The sequence below is a fragment of the Gopherus evgoodei genome, chromosome 8 (genome assembly GCF_007399415.2).
Source record: "Gopherus evgoodei ecotype Sinaloan lineage chromosome 8, rGopEvg1_v1.p, whole genome shotgun sequence".
NCBI classification, from domain to species: Eukaryota; Metazoa; Chordata; order Testudines; family Testudinidae; genus Gopherus; species Gopherus evgoodei.
Window position 1 is genome coordinate 100,481,613 of NC_044329.1, and position 13,006 is coordinate 100,494,618.

At 47.3% G+C, this 13,006-nt stretch overlaps 1 protein-coding gene across 2 annotated transcripts in view; it reads right to left on the minus strand.

Moving 5' to 3' along the window:
- The window catches only part of ACOT11 (acyl-CoA thioesterase 11), a 66,453-nt gene extending 56,294 nt beyond the window's left edge, over positions 1 to 10,159 (minus strand). For both annotated transcript variants that reach the window (XM_030573207.1, XM_030573206.1), the window contains exon 1: positions 9,945 to 10,159. The gene's annotated coding sequence lies outside the window, so the exon portion shown is untranslated. The remainder of the gene's footprint in view (positions 1 to 9,944) is intronic.
- Between the last annotated feature and the right edge of the window lie 2,847 nt (positions 10,160 to 13,006).

Here is a 13,006-nt window from a genome sequence, read left to right on the forward strand (position 1 = left end):
TAGATTAAGTGCAATGTGGAGGTGGTGACGACTCATTTGTGACTAAGTTGAGAGCTGGCTACCCGGAAAGCTATTTCTAATCAGCTCTTTATCACGTGATCAATCGTCTGAAAATTCACAACGTAAGTTCGCTAGTTAGTTTCCTGTTGGAAAAATGTGTTGCCCAGTCACGAAGCAGAAACACCACCACGTGACCAATCACAACCTCAACTGAGATGATATTGCTGCTTGTTTTAAAAACCTACAGACTGAGCAGGGAGCGGAGTGGGAGCTCCTGTTAGCAGAGAAGGACAGGGACTACCGCTCCATCACCCTGCTGCTCCTCTAACCCTTCGTGGTGCAGGAGAAGACATTGTTTAACCCTTGTTAAGTATAGAGCTTTGAGAACTGTGCAGACAGCATATAGTGGTGACTGGATTGTTAAGGTCTGGATCGTTCTTGGTTGGATATATAATCCACACAAGGAGAATGTGGGTCTTTGTCCTCCTCTTGTGACTGGCCCACCAAAAAGGATCATGAGCTGGTCCTGCTTGTTGCTCTGATGCAGAGTCACAGTTAGGTGAAGAAGTGATAGGAGCTTGTGCTTTCAGCACTGGGAGGACTGGGCTCAAAGCCACCCCAAAGGGGGTCGGTTCCATGTATTTCACACTGAGTTACTTGGAGACTGAGCTAGGAACAGAGTGGGTCAGACGGGACTTGTGAACAAAGAGCATCTCTGTGCTGACCATTCCACTTTTGTTGCTCGGGGGCAGGTAGTCATAGCAGCTGGACTGAAAAAGGCATGATTCAGCTCACTGGAATCTGGAAACACGTCCCTCCCCCTCTTGTACACCCTTCATAGATTTCTCCCAGAGCCAGCTCCTCCTTCCCCCTCTCCCCCAAGGTCACAAGCCCCACTCCATCTTTTAATCTCACTACTCTAAATCCTAACATATCTTACTCCAGCTCATCTCATTTCGCTCTTCTCTCATCCACTGGATGTTTCCTGACCCTTATATGAGATGAGTTTGGTAGGTCTCTGATCCATCTCTCATCACAAACCAATCACCCCACCTTGCACTAACTGAGAAAGACTGCGTGGGCCACAGAGACTGAACTGCGACCCTACCCAGAGAGGAAGTCTGTCCCTCCTTCAGTCCAAATGCCCTTCCTCCTCTCCCCACATCATGTCCTGCCTTTCATGGCTCCCTGTGCCACCACTGTGAGCAGACTGAAGATCTGCTGAGGCAGCAGGAGAGAAGCTACACAGGACTCTCGGGCACTGAGCAGCCTGCAGAAGATACACCATCATCCCGAATGCCGCTCAGCGGATGTCACTTGTGAGGCAGGACAGAAGGAGGGGCAAAACTTAGGTTTGCCAACTTTGGTTGGATGAATTCCTGGAGATTTCGTCACGACATAAAGATTACGCTTTAACTGAAGGTTAATTCCTGGAGACTCCCAGACAACCCTGGAGGGTTGGCAACCCTAGGCAAAAGCAGCTGACTACAGGATGGCCCCCCTCCTTCGATAGGATGCATCCAGAGACAGGCTGGCCTCATTTCCCAGCATCCTTTCTGAAAGACACTGTCTCTTTACCTTAGCCCAACCCCCACACCAATGCTCCCCACCCCCTTCAGGCTCCCACTGGAGCTTTCTCCTATCACTCAGGAGAACTCCCTTCCACCTGCTCGTCCGACCTTGCTGGGGCAAGCCAGAAGGAAAAGTGCCACCTACAAAGTCAAACTCTTTCCTACTGCACCCTGGGATTTTCTTTGAAGTCTCCCATCCAAGTTCCGAGCAGGTCCCAGTCCCTACCTAGCTTAAGGAGTTCTAAGCAGATTGCAACACGATCGCGGGCATTCATAGCCATTCCAGAGTGAGGCCACACCCACATACCAGACCCTAGGAAGGAACTATCCTCAGACTGCTAAGTGCTCAATATAAAAGTGGCCGGGCGTCTATGAACTGCACGTTTCCAGGCCGGTCTCTTATTACCACGGGATTGTCCCTTCTTGGCTCCTTTCTATGCAGGGCCGCCTGAGAAGGAAAGGGGGCCAAGTGGGGCAATTTGCCCCAGACCCCGCAGGGGCCTCCATGAGAGTTTTTCGGGGCCCCTGGAGTGGGGTCCTTCGCTCGCTCCAGGGCCCCGGAAAACTCTCGCGGGGCCCGGGCCCCCGGAGCTTCTTCCACTCCAGGTCTTTGGCGGAGGGGGGGGGGTCCTTCCGCTCCAGGACCCGCAGCCGAAGTGCCCCGAAGACCCGCCACGGGGGGCTCCTTCCATCCTGGAACCCGCTGCCGAAGTGCCGGGTCTTCGGCAGCAGTTCGGCGCCCAGACCCCTGTATCCTCTGGGTGGCCCAGTTTCTATGCAGCCTAGTTCAAGGTAACGGCCTTCAGAGACCAGTGCAGAGGCAGAGCGGAGACTGAGAAACAGGGTGTGGTGAGCGTGGGGGCATGAGGCGGGGAATGTTGATCTGTACCCTGAGGTGAGGTTTATGCAGAGGATTTCGGAGACGGCGTGGTGGAATGTCAGAGCAGTGCAGACAGTCCCAGCAGACTCCCTCCCAGGTAGGGTGGCCAGACAGCAAGTGTGAAAAATTGGGACAGGGGGGTGGGGGGGTAATAGGAGCCTATATAAGAAAGCCTCAAATATCGGGACTGTCCCTATAAAGTCGGGACATGTGGTCACCCTACTCCCAGGCAGGAGAGCAGTGACTGCAAGCCAATAAAAGTTGAATGGGTCTAAACTAGCAAACAGCAAAGCATCATGGGGGCACTCTCTTAGGGCTTGTCTACTTGGGAAAGTTCACCAGCAGTACCAGGCGATGTAATTTTAATGCTATATGTAGTTATCCTGGTGTAACTCCCCATGTAGACATCTGAAATAGAGGCTTTTTTGGTTTGTTATTTATCTGTGTTATCACTGCCCCAAGGAGCCCAGTCATGGACCAGGACCCATTGTGCTAGGTGCTGTACAAACAGAAGAGATGTGCCCCAGAGAGCATACAATCAGAGTGCAAGACAAGAGACAACAGATGGATACAGTCAGACAGGAGAGTACAGGGAGTCAGCATGACAGGCGAGGTCTCAGCACACCAGCAGCCTAACTGTTGTCAATTTTTTTTAGTGCGTGTAACAAAAGCCAGTGAATACTAGGGTAATGGGCCTCAGGCACAGACTGAGGGGGCAGGGCTTTGAGAAAAAGGGAATTTCCTGACTGAGGGGTGCAGGGGATAGGAAGACACAGACCTCACTAGCAAACGAATAAAACATGTGCTCTAACAATTGGAGTTAACACCATTTTTTTCTGCAGCGAAGACAAGGCTGGATTCCAAGAGCACGTTGGCCTCCTAAAAGAACGTAAGTTCGGTCTTTTCTTTTCCTGCAACTGCAGAAGGAAGGAAGCCCATCTAACTAACTAAGGCCTGGGCTACGTTTCAAAGTTAGATCAACTAGCTACATTGCTCAGGGCAGTGAAAAATTGTGCCATTGTTAAGGCGACCTAAGCCAAGCCCCACTGTGGTGCAAGTAGATTGACAGAAGGTGTTTTTTCTACTGATGTAGTTAATCTACTTCTTTTGATAAGCAGTAGCTTGATTGATGGAAGAATTCTTCTGTCAACGTAGGAAGTGTCTCCACTATGGGGCTACATCGGCATAGCTGCGGTTGCGTAGCTGTACTTTAGACATGCCCATAGCGCAGGGGCGGGCAAACATTTTGGCCTGAGGGCCACATCAGGTTTCATAAATTGTATGGAGGGCCAGTTAGGGGAGGGGGTCGTGCCCCATCCAACCCCCCTATTCCTTGACAGCCCCTCTGGGACCCCTGCCCCTAAGCCCCCACCACCCCATTAAACCCCCCCTCCTTCCTGTCTGCCTCCCAGGACCCCTGCTTCTATTCAATCCCTATTCCCCCCAACCCCTATCCACCAGCCCAAACTCCCCTGCCCTCTATCCAACCCCCCCTGCCCCTTTACTGCGCTGCCTGGAGCGCCAGTGGCTGGCAGCCCTACAGCTGTCACCCAGTTGAAGCCGGGCCATGCTGCCTCCACCACCACAACGCAGCAAGAGCACTGGATCAGGCCAGGCTCTGCAGCTGAGCTGCCCCAGGAACTCACAGCCCTGCCGCCCAGAGAATTTCACCAGCCATGGAGTGAGCAAGCTGAGGCTGTGCGGGGGGGGGAGGGTGAGGGGCGGGGGCAGCAAAGAGACAGCAGGGGAGGGGCCGGGGACAAGCCTCCCAGGCCAGGAGCTCAGGGGCCGGGCAGGACGATCGACCCATAGTTGCCCACCCCTGCTATAGTGTGTACTTAAGTGTAAGGTTAGTCTCCGCTAGCTGTGGCATGGCTCTTTGTTGTTTTCACAGCAGTTTGTCCAATGCTTTGTTCCATTTACGAATAAACCTGCTTATTTTTAAAAAGTGGTTGGTTGCTATCTCATGGTCAAAGGTTCTGAAGGGAAGAGGGATAGATAGTGCTGCACAGGTCTGAGTGGATAAGTGCCTAGCACAGGGAGGATGCTGTATCCAGATCCTGGCCTAAGAGTGGGAGAAGTGCAAAAACCTCACTCCCAAGACAGGTAAGGCATGAGGGCCGACAGCTGAGGGTTACATGAAGAAAGGCCAGAGATGCAATCAGCTCCATAATCCTGACATGGGTTTTGCACCAATATAGCCAAGCACCTTCCACCCCCAGCTAGGTCACTTTGCTTATTCATGTAGGTGACCAATGGCACATCACCACATGGCATCCTTTCTGCTCCCTCTTTAAATGACTGAAAACTTGCATAGGGGAGCCAGTAAATGGAAGACAGTGTGACCTGGTGAACAGGGCACTGGACTGGAATTCAGAAGACTTGGGTTCTATCCCCAGCTCTACCACTGGTGATCTTGGGCAAAAATCACTTCACATCACGCCTCAGTTTGCCCATCTGTAAGATGGGATAAGGATACTGACTTCCTTTGTAAAGCACTTTGGGAGACCTATAGAAGGAGGAGAGCTAGGTATTAGTAATTAAACAAACCATGGATGCTCTCATCGACAACAAATGCCTTGATCAAAAGGAGACATTCATGCCTGGCACATAAAATGGAGAGTGAGGGAGGAAGTATGTACATGGCTGAACTGTTGTTCAGAATCTTAGTGAACACTGTTCTCACCATCTCCCAACAGCTGGAAATTAGAAGTGGAAGAGATGTTCATGATCATCTCATCTGTCAACCATGCACTGGCAGGAAGATGTCAGATGAATAAGATCTCACGTGCTCTGTGCAGCAGTTTTAGATGACATAAACAATGCAGTACTTCCTTTGGGAGACCATCCCACCACCTTACAGAATGCACCACGCTTTCACCCTGATATTTAACCTGCATTTTCCTTTGTTTAGCTTCATTCTCTTGCTCCTCATTCCACCCCCTTGAAGAATCCGTACCAGCTCCTGGGGATATTTAAAACAGGGTGGGGAGGGGGAAAATGAGCAGTGAATGTAGATCTCATGGGGGATTATTAGTGTGTAATTAAGCAATATCCATAGTAACAAGCAAATCTGCATGTGTTAAAAAATTAACTTGACCTAGTTTGAGAAATTCTAGCATCTCAACAAAGCTTCATGTTTCCCCAGAAATTCACCAGTGCCAACAAAGGGAGAGGGTGAAGGAGCTTTAAATAAATTGTCTGCAGCAAAGGAGGAGGGTCAAAATGAAGTGGGGGGGGGGGAGAAGGATGGTGGTTCAGTGACTCAAGTCGCCTAATGATTGCTGACACTTTACACATCATATCACAAGGCTCCTCAGTGGAGAGAGAAACAGAACAGCCAGTTTTGCTGCCAGAACAAAGAGGTACACTCACCATTTGGTCACCAAGCCTTGCTCTGGAGCAGATGAAGTTTAAAGATGTTGCGAAAAGTTTAAAGGATTGTCACCAGGAGAAACAGGAAAAACACAGAATATCCAGCAGCCGGAACAACTGAGGTCAGGAGATCTATTGATACACTCGGCAGTTCTGAGAGGTTTTTCCCCTTCCCCTCCCTTTCTAGAGAGGCCATCATTGTAATATTTGCCTCTATTTATGGGTTTAAGAGTATCTGAGCTCCTGCTATGTTAAAAAGAAAAAGACACACATGAGCAGTAAGCGAAGGTCCGTAATGGACTTTATTGTCTAAGGCCCTAGTATTTGTATTTATTGGTACCTGGTATTTTATTATTGTTAAACATGTATATTGCAGTAATCTCTGATGGCAACATGCAGGCTGCCCACACCCCCATCACACCATGCACACACAAACACATCACAAGTGCCCATAGTCCCTGCCCTCCTTCTCTTTCCTCTTAACTGGATCTTGAAATGCTGCTTTTTGATATTGTTTTGTTGAACTAGTGAGCTGCCTGGCCAAGAAACAGGCATTAGAAGTTAGGGCTCCTAACTGACTTGCTCCTTGTAAAAGTTAATGGAATAAAGCACAGCAAATAAAAGTTTTTCAAATGTAGAGTTACCTGCAATGAAACCACTCTCACACAACCAAGAGCAGAGCAAATTCAAGACCTTACAGGTCATTTCAGGACTGTAATTTATGCTGATCTTCAGAGGTCAGTCTTGGCATCAGGCAGTGCTGCTGATCTTCGAAGAACCTGAGCGATCCATTTACACTGGGTTTGGATCAGTTTTCACATCCAATGAGGACTCAGCAAGCAAGAGGGATAGAATTTGTTTGTTAAATTAAAAGCTACTACTGTGGCTTCCCCTGACTTTTGTAGACCTGGCAAGAGACCCCATGAGGACACTAGCTGAACAGGGTAAGGAGAACAGGATTAGCAGACTGATCCCAGACTAGGTTAGGGAAGCAAAGCCTACCACATTCCCTCCTGAAGGTTGAGAAGAGGAACATCTGCCTGAAGGTAGCGAGTCTGGTACTTATCGGCTAGGCTGCCCCACATAAGGGCAAAAGCAGGGACATCCTGCAAAGATTCATCAGCCTTTGGAGAATCCCCCCACCCATCACAAGGATAACCCCTGCAGATGGGAGCCATGAAAGATACCATTGTAGGGCACTATCAGAAAAGGTCGGTCCTTCATTTGGTAGAGAATGACTTCCTCTCTTCCCTCTCATGCTGAGTATATTAGCGCAGATAAACATCGGATTCTGTTCAGAATCTGTTGTGGCTTAACCTACACGCCCATGGGAAACTGATTCCTTAGGGCCTGTTAGGCATCAGGGCTTGTTTACGGTTTTCAAAAAAAAGGTCTTGCCAGCTTGGAAGAAAGAAATCAGTGTGCAAATCCAAAGCCTTCCAAGACCTTCCCGCACACTGCTGCCTGCTTGAATGCATTGCCTTTGCTACACTTCAATGCTCGTTTCACGCTGGGCCATGAAAGGACAATCGGGCATTGTTCGGAGGCATAAGCCTGCTAAGGCACCACGCACTGACCCCATGCAATTCGCAGCATTGGAGCCATTAAGAGAGACAAGCTGAGTCATATAGCAAGGACACAAACCAGAAAAATGAATGAACTAGATTAATGAAGTCCAATTTGGCTCTGGATAAGCTGGATTTTGAGTGTTCTCTGGCAACGCGTACGATGCTTAACTATGATTTTGTTGAGCATTTGAGTCATGCTGTGTTCTAGGGAACCAAGAGAAAGGTGGGGCCAAATCCAACCCCGGTGTAAGTGATTCAGCTTCAGTTAGTCAGCTGAACGGCTCATTGGAAATGGACAGCCCAAGCCACACGAGAAACCTTACCACTGACAAACATGGGTTTTTCATCTGTGTCAGATCCCCTTTCTCCCAGCCTCATCTGTGTCAGATTCCCTCTCTCCTCTCTCTATCTTCGGGGACCCACCTAAATAACCCACCAAATAGCAATAAAGAATAGGGTCAATAGCACAACATGTAACCACCTTGCTTATTGCAAGCCTGCTGCGTACATGTGCAAGAGGTAACTCTGCCTCCTAGCATCGCAATTCCAAGAGTAATTTTGTTTGTTTCTAACAGACTATTGTTACTGCCCCTGTGCTCGTTAATTTCTTAAGATCAGATCACATCACAAAAGGATGCCCACAAAAGCTGAAATGAAAAACAGCTTGTCAAGTCACTTGAAAACAAGTTGAGAAGCATCAGGATAATAAAAAAGGAGCACTTGCATGCTGGGGTATGTGCAGAGATGGAAGGTTTCATTAGACAGCCGTCCTACTGAGGACTCCAAAGTCCCCACTGATTACTTTGTGCAAAAATGGCCTTAACACAGCGTGCTCTGAATGCAAAGGTCATAACACTATTACCACACGTGTTATAGCAGCTTTCATCTAGAAGGATTCCAAAGCATTGTGCGAACCTGTTGGTTAACCTAACTGATAGGCAGGCATTGCTGGGGCAGAGCAAAGTATGTATTTAAACCACACACAGGCAGGGTTCTCCTGGCGGCAGTCCAGGTCTTCAGTGGCATTTCAGCGGCAGGGGGCCCTTCAGTTGTTCTGCATCTTCAGCAGCACTGCAGAGCTCCCAGCTGCCGAAATGCCACCGAAGACCCGGACCGCCACCAGGTGAGTACAAGCGTCGCAACTCCCCCCTTTGCCCCAGGCCCCCTGAATCCTCTGGCCAGTCCTGCACACAGGAACACTACACAACTGCTCAACGGCAGCAAGTTAATGCTTGACATGTATGTAGCTTACAGTTTTAAATTTGCAAACAAAACCCAGAGTCTGTCATACCTCTGCCATCTCCCCGGTCCTCCTTTTAAAAAAAACCTGCTTCTTCCAAAAGGCCTATAAAATCTAGTTCTTCCCCCAAAGGAGTATTTAAAAAGCACCTAAGAAGAGTTAAAGGACACATGATGCCTGATAGACAACTCCACTCAGTCAGCTGTTGCATCCCGTTCCCCATCCCTCATCTCTATGGTTGGTGGTTTAATTAAAGGCCAGTCCTGCACCACTGTGGTCAATGCAAGTTTTTTCCATGGACATGCTAATCAGGAGGATCCTGGCCCGACACTGTAAGCTCCTCAGCACTGTAAGAACCTTGCACGCTCGTAGTGTACTGGCGTTTGATAATTAAACCGTCTCCAGTAGCTTGTGAGGTTGAAACAAAAGGAGCAGATTTTCAAGAGCAGCTCCAGGCCACATTTTTCGAGCACTTAGCTCCCACAGCTGGGCCAGATTTTCCGAACAGCTCAGCTCCCACTGAGGCACCAAAATAAAGACTAGACATTCACGAGTTTCCATATGTGCAGAGTTCTTCTGAAAAATACAGCCTCAATTTAATGAAAGGTTTAAGATTTCGTCCAGAATTTCACCCACTTCAGCGCTCTCATTTCTGCAATGCTAATAGCATAATTAGGAGCAATACACCCTGCTGGAATAGTTAGTTAGCTGCAAACATCTGGGTCTAGCATCTTCTTCCAGTGCCCATGCCGTAGATTAATGCTACCGAATCTTAAATCCTCATCCTGCATCCACACAAGTGGCTTCCCCTAGAGATTTGCACAATATTTATGAAATTAACCAACAGAGATCAGAAGCATGCTGTATGTGACATGCAGCATGTCTACAGGCTGCCAAGGTTTCAGGTTATGTCCTCCTCCAGGGCACTACCCTGTGCCACACAACACACCCTAAACCCAGAGCTTTCTGCTCCACACAAAGCAAGTTTAAAAAGTTCATTAGTTTCACTAGAGTTAAAAGCCACCCTAAGTTGCTTGCTCATCTAGGAAACGTTGAAAGGTTTTGTTGCTTTCCTTCCCAAGGCAAACACCAGCTGAAGCCAAAAGAGAAAGCTGTGTAAAGTTCTGCATGGAGGCAGCTGTGTCAGTGCAAAAAGGATTTAGCACTAAACACATGTACATCCCGCTGGCAGCGCGCTCTCAGCTGCCTTACCAAAACCAGGTGCTCCCCCATGATCAACAGCTGCCCCCTTTAACAGGCTTCTTGCTTCCCAGCAAAGCTGCTTAACAGTTTTAGCCTCCCAATCTCACCTCAGCCAGAAGGAGCTTCGCATTTGCTCAACAGGCCGGAGTAATGTTCCTCTGCAACAGACCAGAATTGCAACAGGATCAGGCAGTGACCTGCCCTGAAGGAGAAATACCAGACCACCTGCTTGCACTTTTCACCCCCATGCTCCCTCTCACTTTTTTCCCTCTCTGGCCTTTCAGGCAGAGCCCCTGCCAGAACTGTCCTTTGGATCAGAGGAAGCGGCACTCCCCTTAGTTCCTTAAAAACAGTCAGATGAAGTTTTCTTAAGGTGGCACCTACAAGTTCTTGCCTTCAGATAGCTACTTTGCTTTGTTTACTGGCCAATTCTTTGACTTGCTGTCTACTTTCCAGCTTAGCTGTTTGCTTCCCCTAATCTTTTCTTCTTAAAAATTATTATACACTCTACCCCAATATAACGCCACCCAATATAACACAAATTCGGATATAACGCGGTAAAGCAGCACTCTGGGGAAAGGGGGGGGGGCAGCTGTGTAATCCGGCAGATCAAATCAAGTTCAATATAAATGCAGTAAGATTTTTTGGCTCCCGAGGACAGCGTTATATCACTATATATAGCACACACACACTCCTATTGGACCTTCAGTCAGACAATATTCATGAGAAACTGCTACAAATGTGATTAGGAACAAAACTACCAGTTTCAAAATTAAATCACCTAGTACAAGTAAAATTATAAAAGGAAATGGTTGTCAGACAAGGCTTCCACAGGTATGACAGAAATACCCAGATCTAACACCTACATGTGTCGTTTGACAGAAGTATTAAGAGAAAAGGTCGAGCAGACTTTCGGGAATTGATTTTCTTTTAATCTTTTTTCAGGAAGCAGCTAGTCTGAATCCTAATGTTTTTCCACCTGTTCCTCAGCTTTGGGTTTAGACCTACTTACACACAGGTATGACAAGTTTGCAACACACTGTGCATTTGCAGTGGAGTTTTTATTCCATCTCCCACCTGAATAAAAAAAATTCAGTGGGTTATTCCAAGTTAACCCTGGATTCCTTATACATGTAGGGTACATCCAGACTACCCACCATATCGGCGGGCAGCGATTGATATTTCGGGGATCGATAAATCGGGTCTCATCTAGACACGATATATCGATCCCCGAACGCGCTCCCGTCAACTCCGGAACTCCACCAGAGCAAGCGACAGTAGCGGAGTCGACATGGGGAGCTGTGGACATTGATCCCGCACGGTGAGGATGGGAGGTAAGTCGGAATAAGATACTTCGACTTCAGCTACGGTATTCCCATAGCTGAAGTTGCGTATCTTACATTGACACCTCCCCCCCCAGTGTAGACCAGGCCGTAGTGTACGTGACCCCACTTAAAGTGTTACCTTGTAAATGCCAGCTTGGAGAAACTGCTTGATCAGCTATCTTGAGGGTGGTCCATTGTTGCCTAGCAATGTCAGTTTGTTCGGATGACAATGTTGATAAAGTGGGTGGGAAACTTGAATGGGTGCAGACTTTAGCAGGCCTAAACTGGTATCTCCTGCAGTTTAATTCATCTTTTTTAAATTTACCTCTGGCATCTAAGGGGTACAAATCCACACAGCTTCAATGGAGTTATGCCAATTTACAATAGCTGAGAATCTGGCCCTATTATTATTGGGCTAAATATAACAATACTGATGATTAAAAACAAAAGATACAAGTGATATAGGTAAGACTCTTTACACAGCAAGAGAGGTAGAAAGAATCAATGGCGCTAACAAGGAAGAGGAGAATGGCCCTTTTTGTAACACATGATACAGCCTCTCCAGGAGTCAAATCAGCTTTATACAAATAGATATTGAGCTGTATTCTTACACTCCTTTATAAGGAGCCTTGGAAATAAGAAAATTAAAAGATCTACATTTTTATACACACATGCTACTTAATTTTTACCATTTGATTTCTAATGCAGACATTAAATTCAAACTGGAAACAAATGTGCACTTTTTTAAAATACACAGTAAGGGTAATTACCCATTGGAATATCTTCCCACAAGATGTGGGGGGGAAATCACTGTCACTAGGCATCTTTCAATCAAGATTGAATTAACGACTAAGGCCCTGATGCTACAGACACTTATGCACGTGTGTCACTTTACTACGGGAAATAGTTCACGCAGGAGTTAAATTATGTGCTAAGCGTTTTCAGGTTTGGGGCCTAAAAGCAATAGTCTGTTCGACTATAGATTATTGGGTTGGAGACAGGAATCACTTGAAGAAGCTGTGTGGCTTGTGCTGTGCTGGAGAGCAGACTTGGTGATCAATGGTCCCATCCGGCTGCCCAGGAAGCACAGTTTATGAATGAAGATTCACCCGCAGTTTCATTTTTTAAAGTTGTCGTCACTCAGAGATTCGAGAAGCTGAACAGCACTAACCTCCCCTAACATGACCCAGAGAGGCCAAAGCTGGCTACTCAGTAAACATGTTCATGTTTAGCCTGCTTAGAGGGCATGGGGGGGGGGTTCTACTTAGATATCCTTTACTCTTGAGCAGTTGGGGCTTTTTGTCAGGTGTTGCCTGACTGAAGATCTTTTGCCAGGGCTTAAAGAAAGAGCCATCAGAGCATTTTAACACCAGGGACAAAAAACTCAGCAGGGGAATTGCGTTAAAATCTCCACAGGAATTATTCTGTGCTTTCGATTTTGCTTGGTCCCGTTTGAAAAGGGACATCAGTGATTTGAAAATAAAATCAGACTGAAGTAGAGTTCTGACAATTAACTCTTAGTTACCATAACAACAACAACAACAACGATCAGAGGAAAATAGTGGGTTGCTTTTCAATTGGTTTTGTGCATTTAATAGCCCTTTGACTAGTCATTGTTTCCCCTGGATCAGGTCCTAATGGACTCCCACACGGATGCAAGTCAATGGAAAGACTCCTATTGACTTGAGATCTGAGTGATTAATTGTAGCATATATGAATGGCTGTGGATCAGAACCTAGAGGCCATCTCAGGGACCCCAGTTTCAGTGCAGTTGTAACTATATTTAAGATGGCCTTGTCTCCCCAGGCAAAGCCACATCTATAAACATGGTCAGAGCACACTGT